The sequence below is a fragment of the Peromyscus eremicus genome, chromosome 16_21 (genome assembly GCF_949786415.1).
Source record: "Peromyscus eremicus chromosome 16_21, PerEre_H2_v1, whole genome shotgun sequence".
Classification (NCBI taxonomy): Eukaryota; Metazoa; Chordata; class Mammalia; order Rodentia; family Cricetidae; genus Peromyscus; species Peromyscus eremicus.
In genome coordinates this window covers 65,542,637-65,558,918 of record NC_081432.1, presented here as the reverse complement: position 1 = coordinate 65,558,918, position 16,282 = coordinate 65,542,637, and the positions used below count along the sequence as shown (strand labels likewise).

At 41.9% G+C, this 16,282-nt stretch overlaps 1 non-coding gene across 1 annotated transcript; it reads right to left on the bottom strand.

The window, feature by feature from the left end:
- Nucleotides 1-583: 583 nt before the first annotated feature.
- LOC131894027 (U6 spliceosomal RNA) lies at nucleotides 584-685 on the bottom strand. The gene has a single exon (XR_009374814.1). It is a non-coding gene; the product is annotated as a U6 spliceosomal RNA (small nuclear RNA).
- Between the last annotated feature and the right edge of the window lie 15,597 nt (nucleotides 686-16,282).

Here is a 16,282-nt window from a genome sequence, read left to right as displayed (position 1 = left end):
CAAGAAGGCTGTCTCCATTCATGGGTTTCAATAAATACTGATTCTTCTTATCATTGCCAAAAACATAAACATCACAGAAACTTAGTAAAATAATAGAAAAGTAAATATAGGGCTGGAGAGATGGCTCAGCCATTAAAGGTTAGGCTCACAACCAAAAATATAAGAGTAGTAAATATAAAGCAGCAAAAATTATTCTCAAACCATCACCTGACAAAATTATAAACATTCTGATGTTTTTCTTTTGTTGTTTCTTTAAGAATATAAATAATACATATATAAATATAGACATTATATATCTTACCCACATATCAGTATGATATATGCATATTACAGTTATCATATAGCATATATAAGGTTATAGATCTGCAGATATATTGTAAATATCTGTTGTCATTGTATTTTTATTTTATGACATCATTTTAGTGATAGCATAGCCCTCACCTTTAAATGCCTCTTTTGCATCTATCAAGAATATCAGATGCTTAAATGAATCTTCTAATGGAATAACTATTACTTTTAGATCTTTCCCCAGTATTACACTGTCCTTATATAAGCCATAAATCCAACTTTGTCATGATATATATAATATATGGAAAGCCTTACAAATTTGCATATCATCCTTGCACAGGGGCCATGATAATTGTCTTGATTATGGTTTCTATTGCTGTGAAGAGACACCATGACTATGGCAACTCTTATAAAGGAAAACATTTAATTGGGGTGACTTTCAGAGGTTTAGTCCATTGTCATCATGGCAGGACATAGCAGTGTGCAGACAGACATAGTGCTGGAGAAGGAACTGAGAGTTCTACATCTTGATTCACAGGCAACATAAAGTGAACTGTGTCACCAGGTATGCCTGAACATAGAAGACCTCAAAGCCCATCTCCACAGTGACACACTTCCTCCAACAAGGCGACCCCTCCCAAAACTGCCACTCCCTTTGGGAGCCATTTTCTTTTACCATACTCATCTTCTCCGTATTGTTCTAATTTTAAAGTTTTAGGATGTGTGCTGCTGAAGTGAGCATGGCATTTCTTTTATATGCCTTTTCTTGAGACAGGACCTCTGTCTTCCAAGTGCTGGCAGTAAAGGCATGCATGACTTTGCCTGATTTTTACATGCTTCTTGAATCATTTTGTCCATATATTGTTTTGAAGGCTTATAGCTGTGTTCATATGAAATTTCATTGGATTGGCTCTATTATTAAAGTATGCTGTGTACATATATTGAGTAAGAAAATATGCCCTTTAAAAAATATTCCAAAAACTTTTGTGCAGATTTACAGTGACTGTTTTTTTGAAAGTCTTGCAGAGTGTGCTTTAAAACTTTGGGCTGGTCTTTCTTGTAGAAGGAAGTTTTAGAGTTTATAAGGAAATACAACTTTTGTCGATCTTCCAAATAAACTCTGGGGCTAGAGTGATGGTTCAGGGGTTAAGAATATATTCTGCTCTTCCAGAGGACCCCAGGTTGTCTCCCAATACCCATGTTGGACAGTTCACAACTTCCTATGACTTCAGCACCAGGCCCGGACACACTCACCAAGCGTCCAAGGCATCCCAGACTCACTTGCACATGACCATACACAGATAAACACATACACACAGACACAATTAAAAATAACAATCTTTTTAAAAGCCTTTGATGTACTAGTCAAATCTGTGCTATTAAATTAGAATACCATGGACCAGGAAATTTATAACAAATAGTATCTATCAGCTCGGGATTCCAGAGACTGGGAAGGGCTACTTCTGGCAAAGGGTGTCTGGCTGTGCCACCCTGTCACATAAGGCTGAAGGCTGTAAACTGATAAAAACAAAACTATTCCTCCCCACAGCTGTATTTGCTCAGCCATGAAGGTAGAGCCCTTCTGACTTAAATACCCCACAAAAGGTCCAACCTCTCTGTACCACTGTAATGACAATCAAGTTTCCAGTATGTTTGAAAAAAAATTTTTTTGAACCACAGAATTTGATAAATAACACCTTTCTAGGAGTTCTCATATTTAATCTAAGTTTAAATTTTTTCATATGAAAGAAAGTATTTAATTAGGGACTAGCTTACAATTCCAGAGTGTTTATTCATCTGGCATCATGGTGGGAAGCATGGCCACAGGCATAGTGCTAGAGCAGTAGAGCTACATCCTGATCGGCAGGCTGAGGGAGCAATGCTGGGCCTGGCTTTGGCTTCTGAAACCTCAAAATCGACCTCCAACAAGGCCACTACTGCCCCAACAATGCCTCATCTCCTTTCTCTTTTTAAAATGTTTCTTTATTATTTAAAACAATTTTGAAATTTAGATATATTTTATCATATTCTTCTCCTCCCCTAATTCCTTCCAGATCAGCTCCTCCTCCCTATCCACTCAACTTTAAGTTCTTTCTCAAAATACGAATCAAAACCCCAATACAATAACAACCTCCCCAAAACTAAAAAATGAAATGTATCAGCACCAAAAAAAACAAAAACCCTGTAACTAAATAAAAACACACAAAAGAATCAGACAGTCCTTTATTTGTCAGTCAGCTACTTCTGAACATGAGACCTGCCCTGGAGTGACCAAGACTATAGTTTGCTCTCCACAAACTGACAGCAAAGCCAACACTGACTCATTGAACATGGAGACGTGGAGCTGATGCCTGCACAGAGCCCCTCCATCCAGTGTCCTTGGTGTGGGAAGGTACAGGAGGGCTCTCTGCACACTAACCGCAAATCCGTATTGACAACGGGGCACGACCTGCGGCTGTGCTAGGGCGATGGTGGCGCAGAGCTTGCAGGACTAACCAACCAATAACTGATCTGACTTAAGTTTAAATTTATTGCTAAGTTTCTTCTCATGCTCTTTTAGAAATAAGATCTTGGGGCTGGAGAAGTGGCTCAGCAGTAAGAGTGTCTGCTGCTTTTGCTGAGGACCTGGATTTGGTTCTAGTGTTACATGTTTCCCAGTCGTGTTTCTCCGATGGTATTTATTGTTTTTTCCCAGCTGGAAGAAATATATTGATCTATGATAGTAGGTATATATTTTCACATAATTTTTAACAAATATCCATTTAAATACCTTAAGATACTTTAGTAATGTATGCACAATTTACATTTTTGCATTTTCTTGGCAACTTGACCAAGATTCTGTCCCATTCACTGGCATAGCTCACATCTAATGCCCACAGTGTCCTTTGTAGTAGGCAGGATTCTGAAACATGCCCGTCCCAAGATTTCCTCTCCATTCCCTGTATACATCCTACATATACCCCGGGACAGTAAATTTACTAGATTTAACCCAAGACTGTGTGGTGTCACAAATAACCTCAAGAAAGGGACAATCTGTGTTGGTCGAACATATTGTCTGAGACTATTTAAAGCCGAGAGTTCAACAGCTGTCCCCCAAAGCCAAAGTTAGAAAGTGATGGAGCAGGACGACAGAACTGCTGTACAGAGGGTCTCTGTTCAGACCAAGGGACCCCAGAGCTAACTTGAGAGTGGCCTGAGAGTGGGACGTGGTCCTTGGTTAACAGATAGCAAAAAGAGGGACAACTCAGGCCTGTAGCAGAAAGAAGGAAGTTGTGCTGGTGATCCAGTGCTGTTCAGTCAGTCTGTCCCCAGTCATGCCTCCCTGTGAGACTGCCACCCACCATCTTTGCGCTGTTACCCGGATGCCCACCTTACGGGCACTGAGCATCAGAGGCAGGTGTGGAATGCCAGACTCCACTGGTGCCCACTGTAAGATAATAAACGGTTGTTTGTAAACCTGACTTTGTGATAATTTGTAGTGCTTTTTATTGTAACAATTTGTTATGATTACAGTTATGTCAATCTACATTTGTTAATTTATTTCTACTCCTGCATTCTCAGACTTCCTATAGTACCACGTTTTGGGTATTGTTCAAAAGAAGTTTAATAATAGGAATATTACTGAAATTTAAAAATTAAAATTGAAAAATCTCTGATTTAACTTAAATATGTTGTCCAAATATTCTTATTATAGTTACTAATGTGTCTGAACTCAAATGTACCATTCTTTTTTTCCTGTGCTCTCCTCTCCTTGCCTTTAGAAAGTGAGTTTCATGTTTTCTTTTTGAAGTTGAATAGTTCCCTTTTTATCAGCTTGGTTGTTACACACTCTATTCTGTTAGTGGTTTCCTTGAAATTTTACTACGCTCATTTCATAGAAGGAAGAGAATTACCATGTATCAGCACTACACATTTTGTATGTGAAACCAAAAGCATTTTCCCACGCTGTCTAGATTCAGTAAATACACAGCACAAATGTGAGCTTCCTAGTGACCTTTGCCTTCTACTTCCCTTCTCTGACAGAAAAAGGAGCACCCTTCTCCTGTCTCTCTAGCGGGTGTCCTTGTAGGAAACAGGGGTTAGACTCTAGAACATGTGCCTTGTTTTGACCTTGGGAGAGTTACCACTCTGATTTTTACTCAGTATTGAAACTCAGCTCATTAGGATTAGTGTGAGGAGTATATAAGAACATGACTAATATATATGAAATATATGTATAATATAAGCACGTTAGGTAAATGCCTAGTGTGCAACAAAATCGTTTCTACTCATGAAATATTAATTTTATTCTTATATCACAATTTTCTTTGCTTAAAAAACTCATTTCTCAAGGATTTGTGCATATACATATGTATAGTGTGCCCTAGTTGGCTTTAATAATGAACTTGACACAGCCTTGAATCATGTAAAAGCTTCAGTTGTGGTATTAGGTAGATCAGATGGACCTGTGGGTAGGTCTGGAACAGGGTGTGTGTCCCAGTTTTCTTTATATTGTTGTGATAAAGAAAAAGACCCAAAGCTACTGGGAGTGCAAAGGGTTTATTTCATCTTACAGCTTCGAGTCCGTCATTGAGGACTACCAATGCAGAAACTCAAGGAGGGAATCCAGAGGCAGGAACTGAAGCAAAGGCTGTGGAGGAATGCTGTTTACAGGCTTGCTCCCTGTGGCTTGCTCAGCCTGCTTTCATACATTTTACATTAATCATTAGTCAAGAAAATGCCCCCACAGTCTTGAATATAGGCCAGTCTGGTGGAGACATTTTCTCAATTGAGGTTCCCTCTTCCCAGACGACTCTGGTATATGCCAAAAAAAACCAAAACAAAACAAAACTAACTTAATAACACAGTGGTATTGTCTTTATTATTCATTGATTTAGGAGGTCCCAGCCTGCAGTAGGTGGCACCATCCCTAGATAAGGTAGTCCTGTGTAAGAAAGGCAGCTGAGCATGAGCCAATAAGCAGTGTTCCCCAATGTTTTTGCTTCAAGTTCCGGCCCTGACTTCCCTCCGTGATGGACTGTGACCTGGAAGTGTGAACTAAATGAAACTTTCCCTCCTCTAGGCAGCTTTCCGTGAGCATGTCTTACTACACCAAAAGAAAAGTGACGTGTGTGTGTGTGTGTGTGTGTGTGTGTGTGTGTGTGTGTGTGTGTGTATGTTTGTCTCACTGAATTGCATTCTCAAATTAGACAGTCATCCACATTCTGCACAGAGTCTAAGGTAAAGGCTCTCGGTCACATACAAGTGGTCCCTGGGGGAACATCATTCTTTGTGTTTTCACAATGCTCTTAAATGTAACATACCATGGAATGAAGAAGTGCCAATATATGATAACCTTGAAGAAAATATTGTCACTGCTAACATCCAAGAAGGACAGGACAACTTCGGTAAGCTTATATAAATCAAATGCCATGCAATTTTTAAACTGTGTATTTGGACTTCAGTAAGCACCAAATGGAGAGCATAACTCCAAATAGGCTTTCAAAAGAGTTTATGGGACTTGAGCAGCTTTTCTAAATTTGACCATGGACGCTTATACCTTTTAATTTAGTGGATTTGAAATGCTTGGCTTCAAGTAGCATGTTGTAAGAAGGTTATTTCTGGACTTTCTCTGTGTGTAAAGTATAAAATTAGCATCTCTCTTTGGCAATTGAACTTCCTTGTTTCAGCGCCAACCCAACTCATCAGATTGTTATAGACAGACTAATTAAATGTCCGTCTGCTTTAAGGTTAAACACTATGTTAGCACTGATACCTAGAGGTCAAGTTTAAATGGCATGAGCCCAATAATAATCTGCACTGTTAGAACCACATTGGAGCATGTGAAGTTTAAAAATGAACAGCCCAGAATTACTGCTTTACGATCACACTGAAGACACAGCAACCATTCCCTGATCTTTAGAGTCAACTGTCACATGAGAATAAGGAAGTCTGGCTGTTCTCTTCTAAAGCTAAGCAGCTGCAATGAAAGTTAAACATTGTTGGGTTTTCACATGTAAGTTGTCCTCCATCCCTGTCAAGGTAGATAGGACCTACAGTGGAAGGGAAAGAGGAACACTGCTCAAAACATGCAAGTCACCTTGCAGCTCTGCAAAGGTACTGAGCCATGGCCACTGCCAGGGTAAGGCAGGCAGGTCCTTTGAAGATGGAGAAACACAGCAAAGGCCATGATGTTTTTGTTTTCAAGGAACTGGGGATGTCATAACCAAGAACCACAAATCAGTTTGTCTGTTGAAGCAGACAATCCCTATAACAGTTTCCACTGTGTTCAGAAAGTTTTGCTAAAATAAGAAAATGGAATCCTTCTACTGAGCCTCATGAAAGTAAGTCACCAGGGGCATGTGGAGGAGAGGCCCTCATGGACAGTATACTTGTTTGGGTTTCAAGAATCTTCTCTGCCAGGCATTTTGAATTATGAGTTGTATTAGTCTTCCCAATGGCCTTGTGAGGTGATGCCATTTCACAGGGAAGATGAGGTTTAGGACATCTTTAAGAAAGCCACAGCAGGTCTATAATGTCAGAGCAGCTTACCAGATGCTGTGTCAGTGAATTAGAAAATAGTATTTGACTCAGTTCAGACGTGGGTCACAGGGAGGCTGTGTGACTCTCCCATGGGCAGTTAGAAACAGCAGCTGAGTAATGATTCTCCTCACTGTTGCCAGGGAATGGTTGGGTCAGAGTTGGAGCCCAAGCCCATCAGACAAAGCTTTATTGCCTTTATATGACTTCCCCATTGAAAAGTCTGTCCCCACATTTTCTGCCTCCCTCTCACCTAGGATCTAGGCCCCAAAAGGTACTAGTGCACACTCTGAAGCTATGGTGGACCTGTCACTCAGTCAGCTGGACCTGGAGCACCTCCTCCTCTAGGAGAGAGGCTGCCTGCTTTGTGGGCCACTGGCCCTGCTGGTAGCTTAGTGCTGTAACAAGGACCGAGCTATACCTAGACAGCCTGATTTGGAGTTGGTGGCCCGGGTGCCTGTGTGTGGCCCGTAGAGTGACTTTGGCCCCCTCCTGTCTTCATTGCCATTGCCACTGTTACAAATCGGCATCCAACCTTTGCTTCTCTTTCAGCCTTAATGAGGGGCAATGCCCACCTTAAACATTTGACAGGGGTTCTGGGGTTCTTTATTTTCATTGCTCTTTCTTCAGGCACAGCCTGTCTTCCATAAAACTGGTGTGGTGTGAATGAGAATGCCCCTGTGGTAGTTTAGAATGTAATTGGCCCCCATAGGGAGTAGCACTGTTAGGAGGTGTGACTTTGCTGGAGCAGGTATGGCCCTGTTGGAGGAAGTGTGCCACTGTGGGAGTGGGCTTTCAGGTCTCTTCTACTTAAGCTTTGCTCAATGTCAGTTGACTTCCTGTTGCCTGCAAGATGTAGCACTCTCAGGTCCAGAGCAATATCTGCCTGCACGCTACCATGTTCCCTGTCATGATGATAACTGACTGAACCTCTGAAACTGTAAGCTGCCTCCCTCCTCAATTCAATGTTTTCCTTGTAAGAGTTGCTGTGATCATGGTGTCTCTTCACAGCAATAAAACCCAAACTAAGACAGCCCCCATAGGCACATATATTTGAATACTTGTTGGTAGACTTTTGGGAAAGATTGGGAGGTGTGGTCATGTTAAAGATGTGTCATTGGAGCAAGTTTGAGGTTTCAAGGGATTTATTCTGGTGTTTCTTCTATGCCTCCTGCTTATGGATTAAGATGTAGCTCCCAGCTTGAAGCAATAATCTAATTAATCTTTATCAATTAAAAAATTGGGAGACAAATATCAGGGTAAGAACCTGAAGGATCAGAAAAGCAAGGAGCAGCAGCTAGCAGCTTCCTACCTCTACCATTCCTCCATCCAAAAGGGCTGAGATCCTCTCAGCCCTGCCTTACTACTTCCTGTCTCCCCTCTGTCTACAGTCCTCCAAACCTCTATGGTTAATTTTGGTCAGCTAGTAGCTAGCTCCATTCTCTGACTCCAAGCAAGCTTTATTTGTCAGAACACAGTCAAAATATCACACATTTCCCCCTTTTTATCTAAATAAAAAGAAAAAGTTTTAACTAACACAGTAAAACTATGTATAGTAAGTACAATAACTATATATAAATAAATACAGGCAAGAATTACATTAACATTATCTAGTCTATTTGCATTTGACACATTCATAAAAAATACTCCATTATCTATCCTATCTTGGTGAGTCCAAAATGTTGTACTTAATTCACTTTCTATCCTAATTTGCACTACCAACCCAAAACTATCTTTTATGTCTCTCAACCTTATACACTTTACACCTCTTTTGTGAGTTTCTTTTTTGAATTTGGTATCAAGAAAAGCTATAACTATCAAGTCTTCAACCCCATCAGAAACCTGAGAAGGAAATAATATTACCTGAGTAAACAAGAAGTGCAGGGCAAACAACTTCCAAAATTATGAAATGACAGAAATGGTTGGCTGCCTGGACAGTCACCCAAGGTTCCTCTGTAATGTTTGGGCATCCATCTTTGATCTACAGGCCTAGAATATCTGACAGACTTTTCTGTGAAGCAGGATTTTTGAAGGACTGTCCCATCTTATCTTGGCAAAGTTTGGCAGTCACTTTCTGTTGTGTCCTGCTTGTCTCATTTGGACAGCATGCTGTCAGCAGTCCAGGAAAGGAAAGTTTCTTGCCCAGTGGCTAATTTTTGCCACAAAAAGTAAATTCCATATGGAGTTTCTTTGATGCCCATCATCTTCTCTGAAGTAGATTAGTGCTTCCAGGAGCAGATGTGTCTCATCATAAAAAAAAGAACCTTATGTTTTTTAAACATCTTAAATGCCATATTCTGTAGATCTCTGAAGGGGTTGAAAACCACCTGTCTATCTAAAATACATCTCTGTTTGATCTTGAAAAGATACCTAACTTGACTACAAGTTTGATTATAATAGGTGACTACTAACTTGCATTTCTTTATTATCCTAAATAGTGAAATTGTCATTGTGAGGTCCCATCCTCCTTTTGGAGACTTCAAAGGTTGCTATTAGGCATGGTCATAGTTCACTGAATAAAAGTAAAACATTTTAAATATCACATGCATCAGATTTTGAAGAAGTTAAAGAACCATAATTTTTTATGTACATCCAGAGTACAAAAACTTAATTCCTAGTTACCTGATAGAGACTCAAACCTGAAATCATGTACAGGAAACTAGATGAAGCCTTTTTCTAGAGTTAGTTAGTACTCTATAAGACTTGATATCATGACAGAAAGTTTAATATATATATATGTATAAATTTTATAAATTTTGAGATAATATTTATACTTTAAGAAAAGTTTTTAAGAGTCAAAATAAAACCAAAGAATTATGAAATTAGTGAAAATAGTCACTTAAGTTTGGTTTTCTTCTGTCCCATATCAGGTGGCTCTTCTGACATGAGACAGAGATTTTGCATTTTCCTTTTAACAAACATTTAAAGAATGTTTAGAGAAGGAGAGAGCCACACTCCAACTCCAAAGCCAGTAACTGTAATTCTTGATAGCTATTTTTGTTGTATATAATTTTACTATTATAAAGTTAAAACCTTACTTTTTAATTAGACAAAAGGAGGTAATGTTGTGTAATAATCCTTCTCTACACCATGAATATGTATTACTCTCATTGGTTAATAAAAAGCTGACAGACTGGTTGCTGGGCAAGAAGTTAAGTGGGGAAAGCCAAACAGAGAATGATGCGAAGAAGGTAGATGGAGACAGGCAGACTCCAGTTAGCTGCAGAGGTAGCAGGATATGCTGGAGGACAGGTAAAGTCACAAGCTACATAGCAGAATGTAGATTAATAGAAATGGGTTAATTTAAGTTTTAAGAGCTAGCTAGTAATAAGCCTGAGCTATTGGCTGGGCATTTATAAGTAACATAAACCTCAGTGTGGTAATTTGGAATGGCTGCTGAGATGAGAAAACACTGCTTACACCAGCTGTCCCTGCCATCACACCTTTCCTTTGCTGTCATGGACTCACCTTCTGAAACCACAAGCTCAATTCCTTTCATAAGTTGCCTTGGTCATGGCGTTTTGTCACTGCAATAGAGAAATAAGACAGCTGGCTAGCACAAGCTGTAGAACTATTCTCCATTCTGCCTACTTATTCCTAACCCAATGGCAACTTCCCTTAGACACTCTCTTGTCTGACTCTGAGCTTCAGAGGCCTTATTTCTCTAGCATGATAATTTTCTTATAAATTCTACCATCAGCCTACAGTGGTGGTGACTTTTTCTGCCATAGAATAATCAGAGAGGTGGAAATATGGACTGCCTTCTCTCTGCCACCTGGCTGCTCTCAGCTGATGATGAAGCAACAGCAGTGCTGTATGTTCTCGTGGGAGCTGAGAGCATTTGAGCAAAGGGTTGAACCTCTTCATACTTGAATTCTTCATCTATCAAATGGACAAGGTAAGGGCACCTGCTTCATCAGATGATTGTGAGGACTGAGTGAGTGAAAGCATGAAAAGAGTTTAGAACAGGTTTTGATGCAGTAGTCTGCAGTATTTGTTCACCAACAGAATGTGATCAGAGAGTCCCCACAGTCTATTGTAAAAGAGAATGGATGAGACTGTGTAACACAACTGGAGACTAGGATGAGTAGACAGAATGTCACCAGTGTCATAGGAGACAAAGACCAGATTGTTCCATGCACCTCCACTAAGGTGGTCCGCATACTGAGCATTATTGGTTAAGGAGGTCTGCATCCTGAGCATTGGTTAAGGTGGTCTGTATCCTGAGCATTGGTTAAGGTGGTCTGCATCCTGAGCATTGGTTAAGGTGGTCTGCATCCCGAGCATTGGTTAAGGAGGTCTGCATCCTGAGCATTGGTTAAGGTGGTCTGCTTTCTGGGCATTGGTTAAGGAGGTCTGCATCCTGAGCATTGGTTAAGGTGGTCTGCATACCGAGCGTTGGTTGGCGAGGTCTTCAGTAAATAATCCATGCTCTGTCTGAGAACACGGCTCTCCTCCCACCGCTCTAGGTGTCAATACCCCTATGATGCTGGAGAAGCAAAGATTGAGAAGAGAACCCTTGAAAAATTGAACATTATCCAATGTTGGGTTTCTTATTCATTTTGTTGAGTGCCAAACATAGCACTAATTAGATTTATTTAAACCAAAACCAATGGCCTATGACCCTTGTTTGTATTCAAGTCTACCAGCTTTATCAAACTCTGTCATTCTTTGATCAAACTCCTTTGTATGAGGGCTGTGGGCACTTGGGGAATATTTACAGTGGCTATAGAACTTCATCACAAATTGCAAGTTAAGATCCAGACAACGTGGAAACATCTATTTTACACCAAAGTTTGCCATTCAGGTAATATGAAGAGTATGGTGACAGCAACACCTAGTATCTTAAGGATGAATCTTCATAAAGGCTGGGTCAATTAGGAGGGGATGTCTTCCCCTCCGATAGGATAGTTCTGTATCTTGAAATCCTGAATTCATTCGCGTACATCCAATGTGGAGGCAGGTGGTTAAGTTCACCCCTGCCTGACAGTGACAGGGATTTTGACCTTCTAGGAAGCCCTTGGAAAACCAGGGGCAGCTCAGTGCTTAGACACAATGGACTGAAGTCTGAAATAAGTTTGCTTTTTCTTAGGCTATCAATAGCACTTAAGTTAATTAAACTTATTTTATAGATATCTATTTTCTATAAGGATTGACTATACAGTACAGCTCTACTTACTAACTAATAATCACAGTGCACTTGGGATCACTGTGGCATGAGATGTTAAGCCAGCCAGCTGTTCTTTTGCTCAGGTTATGTCTGTTCTCCTCAGAGAATGCCTGATGTAGACTTTTGGGGGCTGCAGGTGGGCAAGGGTAATACATGCTGTGGGGATATTTCGTATATGCTCTGACAAATAAAGCTTGTCTGTAGATCAGAGGACAGAACCAGCCACAGAGTTAGCCATAGAGGCCAGGCAGTGGTGGCACACACCTTTAATCCTAGCACTCAGGAGCAAAGGCAGACAGCTCTGTATGAGTTCAAGGCCACCCTGGACTACACCAAATTAATCCAGTCTAAAAAGGAAAAGAGCCAGGTAGTGATGGCACACACCTTAATCCCAGTACTTGGGAGTCACGCGCCTTTAGTCCCAGCACTAGGGAGGTTGAGACAGGAAGTGATATGGATGGGCAGAGAAAGGATATAAGTAGGAGGAGACAGGAGTTCAGGCCCATTTCAGCTGAGGACTTCATTCAGTCTGAGGATTTGGGCATTCAATTTGAGGATTCTTGGAGATAGGATCTTCCCCTTTCAGCTGAGAGGCTGGCGAGGTGAGAAGTGGCTGTGGCTTGTTTCCTCCAATCTTTCAGCATTTACTCCAATATGTGGCTCCAAGTTTTTATTAAGACCAATTAGGATTCCTGCTACTATGTGCTGTCAAATTCTGTGGTCTCTGCTTTGGATACATGCACACTAAGGAATCTGAGCTAGAGCCTGGCTGGGGTGGAAGGCTCAGCATTCTGTGGCGGGCCACCAGGACCCATGTCATCAGGAGATGGTAGAGTTTTCTGCAGATCTTTGAGGTGCCACGAGGCAAAGGCTCATAGGGAAGATACCTTCGGATACAGAGTGCTTGGTTAATTGTGGCCAACCTAGCTCTTCTGAAATCCACTTGGAGCTGAGCCCTACACTACAGTGACCATGAGGAAAACCAAACACGCCATTTTTATAGAAACCTCTGCTACACTGTTACAAGGACTTCTCAGAAATGTTTTCTCTTCCCTGCAGCAGTGGAGGGAACTGATGGATCAGGGCGAGGTTTGCTAAGTGAAGGAGTGAGTTCCTGTTCACTGTTACAGGGAGCTTTTGCTTCTTTCTATGATTAAAAATGTTCAGTAATGAAGAGTCTGATGAGGACTAAAGAAGATTCCACTGAGTCTGCTCATGCTGGAGGTCAGGGTCACTTGATCACGCCCCTGCTGGAGGTCAGGGTCACTTGATCACGCCCCTTCTGCAGAGCAGACATCTTGGCATCTGGTCCAAGTAAAGGATGGTCTGTGTCCTGAGGGAATGTGTACACACTGCACTGTCCTTCTAGGCTAATAGAAATATTTTCTCTTTCTCTTCTCCCCAGATTTCAGTCGTCTCCACCTTTCTCTCTTTGTTTTTCTTTCAAAAGTGGGGAGTTTGGTTCACAGCTGCCTCACGTTCAGACGTGTTCTTATTAGAGTAATTAAACCTTCCAGAAAGGGGCAAAGGAACAGCTGCTGCTTGGATCTGGACAGGAAGCTGATGGCTACATCTGCTCCCATGGTGGGATTGTGGTGCCATCAAACCCAACCGGCCAAAGCATGGAAACCAAAAACCAAAGGCTATACCATGGAAGATTAGCACACAGTACCACATGGAATAAAGATGTGGATGGAACATAGAGTCAGAAGCCTTCGCCATTGACCTTCTCGGACTCTGGGGTTCAACTCACACATATTCCTTGATTGCTGGTCTTCTAAAAATCCAGTTAATACCTCCCTTTCTAATGACTTTCCAATATGTTTGTCTAGAGGCTACTGCCTGGGAGTTCTTAAGACCTTCCATGTATCAGAGCCATTGAATTAGACACCCATTAAATAGAACACAATGACATGTTGCTGAACACCATGACGATTGTCCTATTTATCTGATATTGTTAATCTGATTTAATCTAGTTGAACCAAAAGAAGAAAAATCTACTTGGCGCCGGACTTTGAAGGAACTCACATCCCTTCCTAACTACAAAGCTTGCTGCTTAATTGTACAAATACTTGTGGGTTTGGCACGGGTGAGTGCCAATTTGTTGTTTTAATATAAAGCTGGAAAACAGGCCCTCAGAGCATGTGACGGGCTAGATTCTTGGGAGAAGCCAAGACCCTGCAGGCAGGACTCCACAAGTAGATTCTTGCTTCAGATCTGAAAGGAAATATTTCTGGTGGTTATCAGGTACATGGAAGAGGCAGTAAGTAAAGCAGGCACAAACTCACCCCGGGGTTAACAGGAATCTTTTTTTTTTTTTCTCCATATAAATGTGACTCCTGATCTCTGAGTTTGATTTTGACTTTGGAAACTTTAGTTTGAGGATTTATAAGGAAGGAAATGAAGGAATCATGTTTCTGCCTAAATATGAGAACATTCAGCTACGAGGAACCATAATATGATTAAAAATCACAAATATGCCTTCCACTCCATGTCTCTAAAAGGGGTGTCCTGTCAGGAAGATGGACTGCTTTGTGACAGATTCACTCAGGAGACCCTCCAGTGAAAGTTTTATTGGTCTGACAGATTTATTTTTCTGAGTTACAAGTGCTGTGCTCTGAGGTAGCACCTCTCAGACTTTAATGGACAGAGGAATCCCCCTGAGGGTTCTTGTTAAAATGTGGATTCTGATTCAGCATGTTGGGGGGTGGGCTCCCAAGTCTGTGTTTCTGATAAGCCCTGATGGAGTCCAGGGCTTCAGGGCCCTCTTTTGAACAAGGGCCTAAAGTCCTGGTTTGGGGCCCTGAGAGATGACTCAGTGGTCTAGAACACATGTTTCTCTCTCTCTCTCTCTCTCTCTCTCTCTCTCTCTCTCTCTCTCTCTCTCTCTCTCTCTCTCTCTCTCTCTCATCTGAGTTTGGTTCCCATTGGTTCCCAGCACCCACCATGTGTCTCACACTTGCCAGTAACTCAGCTCCAGGGTGGATGCAATGCCTCTCACCACTTGCACACATGTACACACACACACACACACACACACACACACACACACAGGATTAAAACTAAAAAAATAAAGTCTGGTTTCGTAGTTAATCTTACATTGGAATCAGCATTGGGCCTTTTCTTTTTCTTTTGTTGCATTTTTTAATTTTATTAAATTTTCTATTCATTTTACATACCAGTTGTAGGTCCCCCGTCCTCCCCCCTCCCGCGCCCCCCCAGCCTTCTCCCCAACCCGCCTCCCCTTCCCAAAGCAAGGTCTCCCATGGGGAGTACATTCAGCTGAGGCAGGTCTAAGCCTCTCCTCCCTGCACCAAGGCTGCCAAAGGTGTCCCACCATAGGTACTGGGCTCCAAAAAGCCTGCCCATGCACCAGGGACGGATTCCGATCCCCCTGTCTGACCCGGCCACACACACACCCCCCCCCCCCCCCCCGACAGTTCAAGCTAAACAACTGTCTCGCTTGTCCAGTAGCACTGGGGGCTCCTCAGCTATTGGTCCACAGTTCATGTGTTTCCACTAGTTTGGCTGGTCGTCTCTGTACTTTTTCCCATCATAATCTCAATATCTCTTGCTCATACAATCCCTCCTCTCTCTCATTGATTGGATTCTTGGAGCTCGGCCTGGCACCTGGCTATGAATCTCTGCATCTGCTTCCATCAGTCACTGGATAAGGGCTCCCCAGTGTGCTCATGTAGATCTCATCTATTTCTCCATTGCTGGGCTATCCATGCATCCTTCCTAGGGTCCTCCTTATTAGCTAGCCTCCTTGGAGCTGTGCATTACAGTCTGGTTATCCTTTGCTTTACATCTAGTATCCACTTTTGTCCTTCCAAGTCTGGGTTACCCTCAGGTTTGGGGAAGAGCCCAGGACTTTGAACATGCTAGACAAGTGCTTTCCCAATGGCTTGTATCCCCAGCCCCGCTAGGGGTCTTTTTAAAAACTTCCTCAAGATGAATTATTTCAATGTGCAGCCAAGTGTGAAAATAATACTGGTCAAAGCAGCCAATATTCAGACCAACTCTGAACCTGGGGAGTTGGGGATTAAATAAATGTACTAAGGTGCATAGCCCAACACTTCTCACATGGGGTCCCTCCATAAGCTTGACTGTAGGGGCAACTTTGGCTGACCCAGGAGATCTTGCCCAAGGCTCAAACAGCACTAGTCAACAGTCAGCTGTGGTAGATGTCAAGGTAAGAGATACCAGCCCTTCTTAGTTGTAGGGCAAGAACCTCAGAGACAGCTGTGAAGCTGTGGACCACAGCCTCTGATGATGCTTGGAGCTTGGGAAGAAACCTTGAAA